The sequence below is a fragment of the Molossus molossus genome, unplaced genomic scaffold, assembly GCF_014108415.1.
Source record: "Molossus molossus isolate mMolMol1 unplaced genomic scaffold, mMolMol1.p scaffold_m16_p_20, whole genome shotgun sequence".
NCBI lineage: Eukaryota > Metazoa > Chordata > Mammalia > Chiroptera > Molossidae > Molossus > Molossus molossus.
This window is the reverse complement of record NW_023425356.1, coordinates 33,466,786-33,481,530: the sequence shown is the minus strand read 5'-3', so window position 1 is coordinate 33,481,530 and position 14,745 is coordinate 33,466,786.

The following is a 14,745-nucleotide window of genomic DNA, read 5'->3' as shown; positions in this document are numbered from 1 at the left end:
AAGATTGGAGGCCCCTTTATCTGCCCATTGAGAAATGGTCCTGGAGGTTCACACTGTGTGTGCCTTTAAGGAAACAAGCCGAAGATGCACAAAGCATGGCAAATAACAGAATAGCCTAATTTCTGAAAATGGATTGTAAGTGTAGGGTGCCTTCACATTTTAAAATGATAGCACTCCAGTCTCCTGAAGACAAACATCAAATGGTCTTTTCTCTAACAGGCAAGTGACCAGGTTTACAACTGTAAGTCACAGACAATCCAGGGACAAATGGCCAACATTCTTTCCTGTGTGATGTCCATTTGAGATAAAGGGTTACTTGTGGACATTCCGGGGGAAATCTTTACACACACACATTAAAAAAAGCGGCCATCAGATGATACATCCTTCACAATCTAGATTTTGACATAGTACATGGATCCAAATAAATGACACATGATCTGTGGTAACTGCTCAATATCACTTTTCAACTCAATCTTTTAAAGATCAAATGAGTGTGGTTTAATCATATCTATGTTATACCACAAATGGCTCATTATTTTCCATGCTTAGTTACACTTCATAATTTATTTTGTAAAAAATTTTATGTACCAAAATAAAGTCCATTTTCACAATACTCTCATCCTACCCTTAAGCTTAGTCTCTGCTCCAAAAGTAGCATATTATTAGGAGGTTGTTCTGCTAGATATTAGTATATAGTTTTATGGGATCCTATATGTAATACATATATTCATACATATTGGGTGAGTATATGTGTACTCACATCTTATTCTATGCCTTTCTTTATTAGTTTAATACTCTACTCATGATATCTTTCCATGTCAATACATACAGGTCTACCTAAGTCTTCATAATGGCTTAATTATTTTCTATAGTCACCTGATATAGTGACTATCTTTATAGCTTCCTTACTTCCAAGGTCATATACCTATCTACAAATACACAGAATCATATTTCTGCTTATTAATGTATTAATTAATTTTTATGTTTTTATTCATTTTTTTTTAGAGAGAGAAAAACATAGATGAGAAAAACATCTATCAGCTGCCTCCCACATGTCCCCTACTGGGGATCAAGCTGGCAACCCAGGCATGTGCCCTGACCGGCATCAAACTGAGACCTCTCAGTTCATGGGATGATGCTTAATCCACTGAGCCACGCTGGCTGGGAAACTCATTAATTAATTTAGAATTGATGGATATTGTTCTTTACTAAGAAATAAAAAGTTAATTTTGATGATAAAATGTTTGTCAAACATACCAATCCCTGTAAATGTATGATTGAAATTCAGATTTATATTTCAGCAATAACAGAAACCTAATTAAATAAAGATAAATGAAGAACTTATAGTAATCCTTACTTTTTTCTGCTGCTGCATTTCTTGTTATTTATTTCTTTTTATTTTTAACTTTATTTTTATTGCTGACACTATTACAGGTGTCCCATTTTACTTTTAAAGTCATTTGACTTGAAATGTTATCTGAGAAGATGACTCGGGAAAATAGTGCATCACTTCAGGAAGTGTTTACAGAGGCCTCCTTTCTGCCAGACTGTATTAACAATGATTTACAGATGACTTTTAAATCCACTGGATGTATTTTTGCTAATAGACCTTCAAACTCCTAAATTCTTACCTTTCTCTTGATCCTCAGCCAACAAATCAATTTAGGACTTGTAAGCACCATCTGGACCACACAATGACAAGGAAACAAAATTTATTAAATGGTTCTGAGTCTAGTGATTTTAATAAAACAAAAGGCAAATAGCACCTGAAAGTATTATGTTAATGACATGCTAATCACATGTTGGGAGGCACTGTGGATTAATGAAATGTGGGCTCAGTAGACCTGGTTTCGAATCCCCACTGTCATTCAATAGCTGTGTGACCTTAGGCAAGTCTTACCCTCTCTAAGCCTCAGTTTCCTAGTCTATCATATAAATCAAGCTACTTCATAAGGTTGTAATGAGACTCAGAAATAAAAGTACCTGAAAGGGAAAAGTACAACACCTGAAACTTACAAATTATTTGATGCCTGTTTCAAACACACAACTGGGGCTACAAGTGGTGAAAGTACATTCTGTCCCTCTACTAAAGGACTGCAGCCTCACTACAGTCACTTTTCATCCTTTGATGTCCCACCCCTTTGAAAGAGCCACAGGAAGTGATCAAGAGTTCAGAATAATGACCTCATATCCTTTATATACTTGTCCTATTGTTAATTATTTATAGCTGCTTTGGTATAAGCACAGCTTTCCTGAGTGAGTCTCAAAACAAAAGGAAAAGTTCCAACCTCCAGAGCTGCTGGCTGATTCCCAGTTAGCTCCAAGAGTTGCTCATCAGTAGAGGAACTGGGATAAGAACACCAACGGACCAAACCATTTTAGCAGAGCAGTGCTACTCAGTTTCAGTAGGGGTAACTTTCCAGAGCCTTTATCTTAATATGAATAGAATACTCAAAACAATATGTAGTCAACTGAATAAATTTAGTTTTGGTCTGCATTCTAGAACATACAGAAAGACTGGTAAATACATGTTCAAAGTACACATACAGATAAGATGTTATACTTGATAAATGCATGAGAACACACCAAAATCAAGAGGCAACATTCATACTTATTTTTGCTTCTACTCACGTTCACAGACAGGAAACCTATTATTCCAGAGTATTCTTATTCCTTCTGAGACACACAGACTCGAAATTCTCTTTTCTTTTTGGTGCCCAAACATCAAGATTCTCTTGACAATTTAGAAGGAAATAGAAACTCAAATGAAAGTGAAGAAAATATGAAAGGTCTTATTCCCTAAGCTCAGCCCAAAGAGCCCCCTCTTACTAAACCTCCATCATCTATTCATCGCCATAAGAGGAGCCTTAACTTGTGACCCCAAACTTTGCTTTTTAAGTTGATAAATGGATAATTCTCAGTTTTGGCTGGCCGTGCACAACACATACATTTGAAGAAAACCAATGGGATTTAATTAATAACAATTTTTAGTCATAAAAGGTAAAGAAAAATAGGGTAAGGGCCAGAGAGAGGAAAAGGCACGAATTGTCTTTACAGATTACATTGTGCAATGTGTAGCTATGAGTCATAGGTCTCAGCTCAGGCCCTGTCACCTCACACTCACCCCTCATCACAAACAAAGGAAACCTCTGCCCCAAGCTGGAGACCCGGAGGGGCCACCCCATGGCCGTTGAGAAGGTGGTTTGGAATGGCGTCACATGATTTCACTAGGAAAGAGAGACAAGGCTGGCACATGAAGAGTCAGGAAACAGCTGAGTTTCCTTAAGATGGAGCAGAGCTTCAGGCACCTTCACATTTGAGGGCAGTATGACTCCAGGTCCCCAAAGATGTGCACTGTATAGGGTTAGCTCCAAGAAGAGTGTAACCAGCCTCACAGCTGTAAGACACTTCCTGTCCAATTGCAAAAGATTCCTTATGCATTAGATTATAAGAACCATGGTGGATATGTGGAGGTGGTAGACACCCTGAGAAAAGAACAGGACCAGAGGCCTTTTATTTCTGCAATAAGAACTTTCTTCTCTACGAGCTAAGCCAACTTGGAGTTCGCAGGGGTGGGATGAAGGTGGTCACGTTAACTCCCCTAAATGTAAAGCAGAGACTCGTTTGGTGAGGTGGCGTGGGCTAACAGGCATTTCTGTTTTTAGATATGATGAACCTTGCAACCATCTGCCCTGTGTCTCTTGACCTGTACCAGGAAACATTATATCCAGTCATCATCGTCCACTTCATTTAACTAAAATGAGCTCGATCATCCTCTCATTAATACTGGAGTCAAGGGAACCAAACTTGGGCAATACATTATCACCACCAAAATCTAACTCATTTTTCCTGCTCCCCAAACCGGATTGGTGAAGCTTCTGAGTCTTTTTGTAAGTCAGATATTTCTCAGTAAGCGTAGGGGAGGCAGGAAGAATGGCGGCAGAGACTCAATCTTAGGTCTAGCCTTACTGCATAAAAGCTGCATTTTTCAGTATGAGAACGTATAATGTCTACAGTCTTTTGAATCAAATTCTGACATCAGCCAATTTCCCCCATTGGCATGGCCAACAGGATCGAGAATAGAAGCAGTCAAAGTGGACGCTGAGCACACTGCCCTGCACCAGTGCCAGATGCCACCAAACTGCGACCGAAGCAACGGGAGGAGGAAGACAGGACGTCCCTCTCCCGGCGGTGTAACCATCACGGAACACTTCTGTCTGCACAGCTGACTACTGCTGGAGCCACGAAGGCTTTTCGACATGAGAATATGATCTGACTTACATTTTTAAGAGGTCATTCTGTGATTTGAGATTTAAAGTGATATTTGAGATACCTTTTTAAATTGAATTTATTGGGGGTGACATTGGGTAATAAGATTATAAAAGTTTCAAGACTAGATTTCTATGATACATGATCTGTATATTGCCTTGTGTGTCCACCACCCAAAATAAAATTATCTTCTTTTTTTTTTTTTTGTACGTGCCCCTAGTGGGAACTGAACCCGGGACTTTCTGGTCCGCAGGCCAACACTCCAACTGCTGAGCCAAACCGGCCAGGGCTAAAATCATCTTCTGCCACCATGTATTTATTTGGCCCTTTTAACCCTTTACTCACCCCCCACCCCCCCTTCCCTCTGGTAACCACCATACGGTTGTCTGTGTCTATGACTTTCAGTTTTATATCCCACATGAGTGGAATCATGGTTAGCTTGTTCTGACTTATTTTGCTTGGCATACTGTTCTCAAGGCCCATCCCTGCTGTCACAATTGGCAGTATTCTATCTTTCCTTGTGGTCCGAGATGTGTCTTGAGAGCACAGGTAGGGTTTAGGCAGAGAAAGAGGGTGAGATGTGCTTCAGGGACAGAGAGTGAACATGTGGCCTGCAGGCAGGACAGATGACGACAGAAGACCAGACACACACCTCTGAGTCCTGTGAGCGAGGGGACAGGCAGGGAAACAGAAGACCCTCCACAGAGGGCATAGGGCAATGGAGAAAGGGGACCATATATGAAGAGAACGGGCAAGGGAGACAGGACACTCCATGGCGAAGGAAGGGCAAGGGGAACAGGGAGCCCTCCATGGAGGGGCAGTGCAGGGGGACAGGGGACCTTCTACGGAGAGAGCAAAGAAGGGGAGATAGGGGACCCTGGGAGAGGGCTGGGAAGGGAAACAGGGGACCCTCCATGGAGGAGGCAGGGCAGAGGTATAGGGGACCCTCAATGGGTCCCGGGACCCTCCATTGAGGGAGCAGGGCAGAAGAATCAGGGGATACTCCACGGAGGGGGCAAAGCAGTGTGGACAAAAGAGGGCCTGCACACTAAATCCGATAAGCTCAGGGAGGCAAGCATGGTGGGATTTGTGAACTCAGAGGTTGGTAGTAACCACACATAGTCCCCTGTCCTCCCTGTTCTGTCCTCTCCATGGAGAGGCCCTTGTCTCCCTGTTCTGTCACCTCCATGGAGAATCTTTTGTGTTTCTTGCCCTGCCCCCTTCCATGGAAGGTGTCTGTCCCCCTCTCCTGCCCCCTTCATAGAAGGTCCCCAGTACCTGCCCTGTTAATTCCATGGAGGGTCCCCTGTCCCCCCTGCCCTATTTCCTCAATGGAGGGTCCCCTGTCCCCCCTGCCCTGCCCCCTCAGTGGAGGGTCCCCTGTCCCTTCTGTTCAGCCCCTTCCTAGAGTCTTTTGTCCCCCATACCCTACCCCCTCTCTTGGAGGAACCCCTGTCCCTTCTGCCCTGTCCCCTCCATCAAGGGTTCTTTGTCCTCCTTGCCCTGCTTCTCCCAGGGTCCCCCCCAGGAGATTGCCCTGTCCCCCAATACTGTTGCAATTAGCTAGTTATTAATAATAGAAAAGGAGCAAAGGGGAGGCCAGGCAGTATAAGCACAGCCACTTGGATAGTTTCACCAGAACACTGCCACTTTGCACTCCCCAGGGAACCACTGGCCCACTCCCTGCAGATCACTGGGGGGAGGGACTGGACAAAGGGGAAGATGGGTACATGTGCAAGGGAGTTGAGGTGACATAGGAAGGTACTTGCCTGTCAGTCAAACCTAGAAACAGAAATCATTGGCCAGAGTAGGTAGGGACACTGAAAGCTGCAAAAAATTGGGAATATATAATCCCCTAAGGAAAAAAAAAAGTTCTCTCTCTCTCCCTCTCTCTCTCCTCTCTCTCTCTCTCTCTCTCTCTCTCTCTCTCTCTCTCGGCTAATGGGGCTCTCTTGTTTCTGCTTCCTTGCGTTTGTCTGTTTTCTCCACAGCCATGTGGCCCTGCGGACCCCACATGCAACGGGCTGATGGACTGCAGCAAGGAACACAGCCTATGCTAGCATGATGCTGGATTGGACTGTGCAGACGTGGAATGGAAACTGGACACTGGCTTTGCTCTTTGTCCTGCTGAAGACAAAATGGGACTTCTTCCTTGGTGGGACAGTGGGAGAGGGGAGCTTGGAAACTCAGGGATTTGATTCCACAGAAATAAAGCTTTCTCCAATATCTCATCCTCCTGTGTGAGTCTCAGAAAATTCCTTTTCTCAGGATATTGCAAGAACTCCACTTTCACCGATAACACGCCCAGGCCTGCCCCTTATTCCCTTGGTCCTCTCTGCCTTGTCCCCGTCATGGAGGGGCCCCTTCTCCTTGCTCTTCTCCCTTTATGGAGGGTCTCCTGTTCCCCCTGGTCCTGCCTTCTCCATGGAGGATACCCTGTCTCTCTTGCCCTGCTTCCTTTCAGGGTGCCCTGAGCCCCCTGCCCTGCCCTGCCCCATCCATAGATGGTCCCTTTTCCCCTCTGCCCTGTCCCCTTCATGGAAAGTCTCGTTTCCCTGCCCTGTCCTCTTACTCACAGTCTCTGAGTGGCATGTGCTCCAGGCTCCGGTCTTCATCTCTCCTGCCTCCAGGCTGCATGCCACTCTGTGCCTGAAGCTCACCTCACCCTGTTCATCTATCTAAAGGGCCTGTGCTCTCAAGACACATCTCAAATATCATTTCAAATGTCAAATCACAAAGTGATCTTAAAAAAGATTGCCCTTGCATGGCTGGAGTGGCTCAGTGGTTGAGCGTCGATCCATGCACCAAGAGGTCGCCAGTTCGATTCCCGGTCAGGGCACATGCCCAAGTGTGGACCCAATCCCCAGGGGGGTGGGGGCATGCAGGAGATGGCCAGTTGATGTTCTCTCTCACTGATGTTTCTATCTCTCTCCCTCTCCCTTCCTCTCTCTCTAAAATCAATAAAGAAAAAATATTTAAATAAAAATAAAAAGATTGTCCTTGCCCTGGCCAGTTTGTCTCAGAGGTTAGAGCATCAGCCTGGGGATCAAAGGGTCGTGGGTTCGATTCCCAGTCAAGGACATGTACCTGGGTTGCAGGTTCGATCCCCAGCCCCAGTCAGGGTCGTGTGGGAGGCAACCACTCAATGTGTTTCTCTCACATCGATGTTTCTCTCTTTCTCTCTCTCCCTCCCTCCCCCCTTCCACTCTGCCTAAAAATCAATGGAAAAATATCCTCAGGTGAGAATTAACAGCAAAAAAAGAGATAATCCTTCCCTGCACCCGTCAGTCTGGCTCTCCCTGCCCTGGGGCAGTTGCTGTCCCTTTGGTGGCAGCTTCTCCAGTTTTCCATGCTGCCAGCTCTCTCAACAGCCAAGTCTGAGTTTAAATGTGACAAGATCCTGGGAAGCCCTCCCCTGAGCCTGCTGGAGAGTCACCCTGAGAGACCCCCACCCCAGTCCTGTGAGGTGTCATGTGGCAGCAGGTCACAGAGGTAAGACAGGTCACAATGGTGAAACAGATCATAGAGGTAACTTGGTGACCATCTCAGGTCAGCCAGGTGGGCCAAGGTAACCCACCTGGGGCCCCGGCTACTCGTCTTCCAGGACTGGCTTAAGGGAAATGGGACATTGGAAATGGAGAAATATAATTTCCTGCAAATTAAAGCTTCTACCACATCTCATTCTCCTGTGGGGGCTTCTGAAAATGATTATTTCAGCTGCGCCTCAAGACTCCACTCCCACTAGTGACAGAAGAATTGGATTCTCCAGTAACATATCCATCCATCTAGCTAGCATGTCTGTGACAGGCGCCTCTCACAGACACCAGAGGGGTTACTGCACAGCCCCCGAGTCAGAGGGAGATGCTGTCCCCAACCTCGGTCCTTGCCTTCTCCTATAAATGAGTTTATAGGAGAGGACCTGATTGCATTGTGAAGTGTATTTATTAAAACATTAAAGCAATCGAATTTACTAAAACGTTAGAGCGTGTACATTTATTGATGAAACACAACACGCAAACCTGTACATCTGACTTACGAAGCACAGACAGGCTCTCAGCTCCTCTGAAGAGCAAGTGGGGTGGGGGTGGGGGGCTTCTGCCTCACATGCCCTCCTGTCTATAAGTTTTTAAAAATTCCTCTGCTAGATATCCTGGTACAGATGAACTCTAAAAGTCTCCCCTTTTCTTTGTTATGACTCCCACAATTTATGGGAAGTACCTGGCTTTTTTTCTTTAAGTACCTGGCTTTTCCCCTTTTCCCTGCTGTTGTAACAACTTCAGGAAGATTTGCACTCAGTGGTCTCTGATTCCTCCTCCTCTTCTTCCCTTTCCTTCCCCTCCTCCCCTGTATTCTTCTGTGAGAAGGAGGTTTGTTTTTTAAAATATTTTTTCTTTATTGAGTTTAGAGAGAGAGGAAGGGAGAGGGAGAAAGAGATAGAAATGCCGATGACATCAATCAACCACCTCCTGCGTTCCCACCACTGGGGATCTGGCCCACAACCTGGGCATGTGCCCTGACCGGGGATCGAACCAGCGGCCTCTTGGTGCATGAGTCAACGCTCAACCACTGAGCCACACCAGCCACATCAGCCACTAGGCTCGAGAAGAAGTTTTAACTCTTTGTTTTCAAGATCAGGCCCCATTACAAGCGGCCTGCAAAGCTTTTTGGCTTTAACTTTCCTGCCTCAATTTCCCTATTCCATATGTCCCAGAATTTTTCTAGTTTTCATTGCTCTACAACATATCTATCCTCTCTCTATCCATTCCTTTATCTGTCATCTATTATCCGTGTATCTATTGTTGTAGCGTAACAGAGTCAAAGAAAAACCACTAGAGAATTGAAGTCCAAATAAGAGCCATTTATTAGCTGGCCGGCATCTGATTTCGAACACCCCTGTGACAGCGTCTTTGGAGATCAGTCCGACCTCCTTACACACACACCTTTTAAAGCTTAAAACCTCATTCCGGTACGCACTGGGGCAGAGCAAACAAACACGTACAAAAGCAAAAATATGCAGTTAGGCAGTTGGCTAACCTGGCTAATCTGGGAACCTGACCTTTCTTGGACATATCTTAGACATTTCCTGACCTTTCTTAGTTATAGCTTAGACATTTCTTGGTCCAGGGAGATCCAATTTACTGAGGTTATTTTGATCTCTATTCTGTTGATTACATTCTTTACAAAACAGGTTCAGCTAGAGGACACACAGTGACTTCCCCAATCACCAATTATGGAGCTAGAAACAAGTTAGCACAATCATTTACCAATCACCAATTATGGGGTTATAAACATGTCAGCACACTATCATCTATGTATCAGTTAATGATCTGTCTCAACCAGAAGTTAAATTGCAGTTTTTAGGACTGAGCATGCACCCCTATGTTGAGAAGCAGAACTTCTTTGCTGATCCAGGAAGCACTCTTTAAATACTTTAAAATCCTACCCATGGTGTACACACATATATACACACACCCTCTGTATTGTCAGGCAGGAAGTGAGAGTTATCTCCCAAGATGCATCATACTGCGGTATTCAGGGTTCCACACTGTAATTTTTGTGCTACAGTAATATTACTCCATTCCCTGCAGGGTCTCACACCCTGCACTGGTCTGTGCAGGGATCTGGGGTGGGGGTAATGAATGGGAGGGAAGACCTGGACAGGGTCTCTAAATAGATGCATTTTATCTCCAAGGAAGCATAAGCAAATGGTCTTCTTATCTCCAGGTCTTCCCCCTCCCTCCCTCCCTTGCAGCCTCACAGGAAACGCATAGAGACTGCAAGTAGCAAGGCTTTTATTTTCGAAGAGTTATCACAAATGCTTGTCTGGCCAGATGAGCGGAGCCTGCAATGGGCTGGAATAAAGGACTACAAAGTCCTGTTCTGGCCTGGGGGAAATGCTGTGGCCCAGCTTCAGCGGAGAGCAATTTTGCACACCCTCACCCCTGTGCCCTGGCACATTCCACACTTGCAAATTAAAATGTCAGTTTGATAGGTGCCTCTCACATGCAAAATTGCTTCCTTTTCAGTGAAGTCTCAGTTTGGGGGACTGACTGGATTCTTTTCAGCATGATTCACATGTGCTTAGACTTTGGCAGGAAGCTTAGATTTAGTCACAGGGTACTTCCGCCTGGGTTTCAGTTCAGTTCGGACAACCCTAAACCTTACCTGACACAGTGCACATTAATCTGTCGACGTCAGTGCCATACCCACAGGTGGAGGGCTCACTGTGCACAAGGCCTGGCTTTGGGGCTATTGTGATGCGTAATTCAGAAAATAACCAGGATGTTCCCAAAGCCTGTACTCATCAGCTATTGTTAAAATTCGAGGCCAGAACGGAAGCAGAGCTGGAGGAATTGCCAGCCCCAGTGGAGCTGAGTCACCCCAGTTCTGGGCTGAGGGCATCCGGAAGAAATGGAAAGGAGTGGGAGAGAATAATAGAATAGATAACTAATCACCGTAGCATACCAGCCATAGTTACAAGCAATAGTAATCATCCTTTACGATGTTGATCACAGTTCATTGTTCTGACTAAAGAACAGCCCGCTCCGACCTGGCTGGGAGGGTTCTGCCCAGGAAGCCGACCTCAGGAATGCCGCCCATTCGAATCTGAGGACAGGGGGCCACCTGACATCATGGAAAGATGAACAACCTGAGTAGCGGAACACTGGACCCGTGATTGTGACTCACTGGAGACCAGCCCCTGCAGCCTCGGGCCCACATTCCTTCCACTTTGCCCAAAAACTTTTACAATCCCCCCCGCGCCCCCCCCCCCCACACACATACACGCATTCCTTCCCCCTTGCCTGTAACCATTTTACCCATTTGTTTCCTTTTGCCTAACTAACTGCCCTTTCTCACATACTGATTGTTTCTCTACCCAATAAAACAGCTGACAAGTGACGGGGCAGAGTAGATTTTGCAGGATGATCCACTGCTCCCCATACTGCCAGCTATATTGGAATAAACGCTCATATACACTCAACCTCGTCTCTCCTTCATTGACTCAAGTAGACAGGCTACCCGGACCCATTCGTTGTCCGGTTTCAAGATGAGCTGAGGAAGCTTACTGTTTGCATGCAGGCTTGGGCCTCCTGCCTGTGAATGTGCTAGGTGCTATTTTATTTTATTTATTTATTTTTATTTAATTCTTTTAAATTTAATTAATTAATTGATTGTTGTTACAGATGTTTCTCCGTTTCCCCCTACTGATTCCCCCTCCCCCTCCCGTTCCCAGCTTTGTTATCCATGTTCATTGTTCATGCATACATGCATGTAAGTTCTGTGGTTTATCTCTCCCCCACCACCTCCTCTTCTAGGGATTGTCAGTCTATACTCCACTTCCAAGTCTCTGGGAATACTTCATTCCTCAGACTGTTATGTTCATTATATTCCACAAATAAGTGAGATCATATGATACTTGTCTTTCTCTGTTTGGCTTGTTTCGCTTAGGATGATACTTTCCAGGTTGCTCCATGTCGTCTCAAAGGATAAGAGACCTTCCTTTCTTACAGCTGCATAGTACTCCATTGTGTATATGTACCACTGCTTTTTTATCCATTCGTCTACTGATGGTCACTTGGGCTGTTTCCAGATCTTAGCTATTGCAAATAGTGCTGCTACAAACATGGGGGTACATATATTCTTTCTGATTGGTATTTTAGGCTTCTTAGGGTATATTCCTAGAAGTGGGATCACTGGGTTAAATGGCAGTTCAATTTTTAATTTTTTGAGGTAACACCATATTGTTTTCCGTAGTGGCTGCACCAGTCTGCATTCCCACCAGCAGTGTACTAGAGTCCCCTTTTCTCCACACCCTCGCCAACACTTGTTGTTTGATGATTTGCTGATGGCGGCCATTCTGACAGGTGTGAGGTGATACCTCATTGTTGCTTTAATTTGCATCTCTCTGATGATTAGTGATGTTGAGCATTTCTTCATATGTCTCTTAGCCTTTTGTATGTCCTGTTTGGAGAGGTGTCTATTTAATTCCTCTGCCCATTTTTTAACTGGGTTCTTTGTCTTCCTTTTGTTGAGTTGTATGAGCACTCTATATATATTGGGAATTAACCCCTTATCTGATATATCATTGGCAATGATGCTCTCCCATACAGTGTGTTGCCTTTCCATTTTGATGATTATATCTTTTGCTGTGCAGAAGCTTTTGAGTTTGATGTAGTTCCATGTGTTCATTTTCTCCTTTGTTTCTGTTGCCTTAGGTGATGTATCAGTGAAAATTCTGCTGCGTATGATGTCTGAAATTTTGTTGCCTACAGTTTCTTCTAGGATTTTTATGGATTTATGAGTCACATTTAAGTATTTTATCCATTTTGAATTTATTCTTGTGTATGGTGTAAGTTGATGGTCTAGTTTCATTTTTTTACATGTAGCTGTCCAATTTTCTCAACACCATTTATTAAAGAGGCTGTCTTTACTCCACTGTATGCTCTTGCCACCTTTGTCAAATATTAATTGAGCGTATTGCCTTGGGTCCATTTCTGGGTTCTCTGTTCTGTTCCACTGGTCTATATGCCTGTTCTTGTGCCAGTACCAGGCTGTTTTGGTTACAGTGGCTTTGTAGTATAACCTAGAATCTGGTAATGTGATTCCTCCTACTTTGTTCTTCTTTTTCAAGATTGCTGTGGCTATTTGAGGTCTTTTTTGGTTCTATATAAACTTTTGAAGTATTTGTTCTAGTTCTGTGAAGTATGTTGTTGGTATTTTGATGGGGATTGCATTGAATCTATAGATTGCTTTGGGTAGTATGGACATTTTAATAATGTTAATTCTTCCAATCCATGAACAAGGTATGTGCTGCCACTTTTTTATATCTTCCTCTATTTCTTTTTTCAATGACCTGTAGTTTTCTGTGAAGGGGTCCTTTACTTCTTGGGTTAAGTTTATTCCTAGGTATCTTAATTTTTTTGCAACAATGGTAAATGGGATTGTTTTTTTAGTTTCTCTTTCTGTGAGTTCATCCTTGGTGTATAAGAATGCCATCGATTTCTTGACGTTAATTTTGCATCCTGCGACTATGCCAAATTCATTTATTAAGTCTAGTAAATTTTTGATGGAGTCTTTGGGGTTTTCTACGTATAGTATCATGTCATCTGCAAATAATGACAGTTTTATTTCCTCCTTTCCAATTTGGATCCCTTTTATTTTTTCTTCTTGTCTGATTGCTGTGGCTAAGACTTCCAGTACTATGTTAAATAAGAGTGGCGAAAGTGGGCATCCCTGTCTTGTTCCTGTTCATAAGGGAAATGCTTTTAATTTTTGCCCATTGAGTATGATGTTAGCTGTAGGTCTTTCATATATGGCCTTTATTATGTCGAGATATGATCACTGTATTTCCAGTTTGCTGAGTGTTTTTATCAGAAATGGGTGCTGGATTTTGTCAGTTTTCCAGCATCTATATGATCATATGATTTTTATCTTTTAGTTTGTTTATGTGGTATATCACATTTATTGATTTGGGAATATTGTACCAGCCTTGTATCCCTGGGATGAATCCCACTTGGTCATGGTAAATAATTTTTTTGATGTATTGCTGGATTCGATTTGCTATTATTTTGTTCAGGATTTTGACATCTATGTTCATCAGGGATATTGGCCTGTAGTTTCTTTCTTTGTAGCGTCTTTTTCTGGTTTTGAAATTAGAATTATGCTGGCCTCATAAAACAAGTTTGGAAGTAGGGTGCTATTTTAAAAGCCAGGTTTGAACAGAGGATGCAGGTTTGTGAGCTTCTGCATCTTGGACAAACCCTGAGTCTGAGCTTTAGTCTCTCCCCATGTAATCATGAGGGCACCAATGCTTACTTCACAGGGTGGTTGTGTACTGTGGTAATTAGTTTTTAATATCAATAATAGAAAAGGAGCAAAGGAAAGGCTAGACATTATGAGTATGACCAGCTGGGCAGCCTCACCAGGAAGCTGCAACTTTACATTCCCCAAGGAACCACCATTCCCTGCAAATCACTGGGGAAAGGGGTCCAACAAAGAGGAAGATGGACGCAGTCTCAGTAAAGTTTGGGTGACCAGAGAAGATATTTGCCTGTCAGACTAACTTGAAACAAAGACACTTGGCTAGAGAAGGTGGAGCCACGGCAAACAAAATCTTAGAAGGTTAAAATCCGCAAAGGACTTCTCTCTCTCTTGTTCCTCTGGCTTGGCTCCTGCCTCCCTGCACTTGCCTATGTTCCCTCCATTGCCATGTAGCCCTGGAAGCCATGGGCCATGTGGACCCCACATGCAATGGACTGCAGCGGAAACACAAGCTAACCTAGCTCGATGCGACTGGACTGTGCAAATATGGAGTGGAAACTCTGGGCAATGGCTTCAATCCTAGCTCTGCGGAAGACACAGCTGGACTTCTTCCTTGGCAGGATCGAGGGAGATGGGACTTTGGAAACTCAGAGGTTGAATTCCATGCAAGTAAATATCACTCATTTTCCCATGCGAGGTTCAGAAAATTCCTTT